The sequence below is a fragment of the Penaeus monodon genome, chromosome 19, assembly GCF_015228065.2.
Source record: "Penaeus monodon isolate SGIC_2016 chromosome 19, NSTDA_Pmon_1, whole genome shotgun sequence".
NCBI classification, from domain to species: domain Eukaryota; kingdom Metazoa; phylum Arthropoda; class Malacostraca; order Decapoda; family Penaeidae; genus Penaeus; species Penaeus monodon.
Window position 1 is genome coordinate 36,245,730 of NC_051404.1, and position 840 is coordinate 36,246,569.

Consider the following 840-nt stretch of genomic DNA (forward strand, 5'->3'; position numbering starts at 1 on the left):
CAAAAAGGGAAATAGGGATTGCGCAGGAAAAAAATGGTTTTGATATAGTCTCCCCATACATATAGTTTTCTTTAAGCATTAACGTATTACATAGAAAACGTACTTTTGACCTTTTGCGTTATCTTGCCCAAAATAAATCAAAAGTAAAACTCACCACAAATCAATGAAAAAGGAAAAAATATATATGTGTGTATGTACATAATATTAAAAATCATATCTTACTTGATCCTAATATATTTTAACAGTCAGCAGTTATATCGGCCGAATCCTTTTAAACCCTGAATATTTTTATATACATTTCATAAATAGTATCATATTGTTAAAATACCTTCCGCTGTCATTATCTGTCAATTTACTCTGATTTATACACTGCGATACTACACATACTTTGACGCTTTGTTGCCTGTCTGATTATAACCTCATGTCTGTATCTTACGGAGTTCTTGGAAAAGGCGAAAAAGGTGAAAGGTTTTATTGTCATTATTTTTAGATTTCTTACATATTCACCTGTCTGTTTCTTGTTGTTGTTTTTATCTCTGTATTTCGATGTTTCTTTCGTGTATGTGGATATGAGTTATTAATTATTAAGTAGAGTCCATAGAATTATGTATAACTATATACATGCACATAGACACATATACACAAAAAAATACTTGCAATGATATATCGTCTTGTTTTATTGGTTTGTTATTTTGTTTCATGAGGAATAAAGTATTAGCGTCCGATCTTATGAGTATTTAAAATCATATTAGGCAATTGTAATCATAATAATTTGTTATCATCTTAATGACAATAATGTTAACAAACTCTATAAGAACAACGATGGTGATACGGCGACGT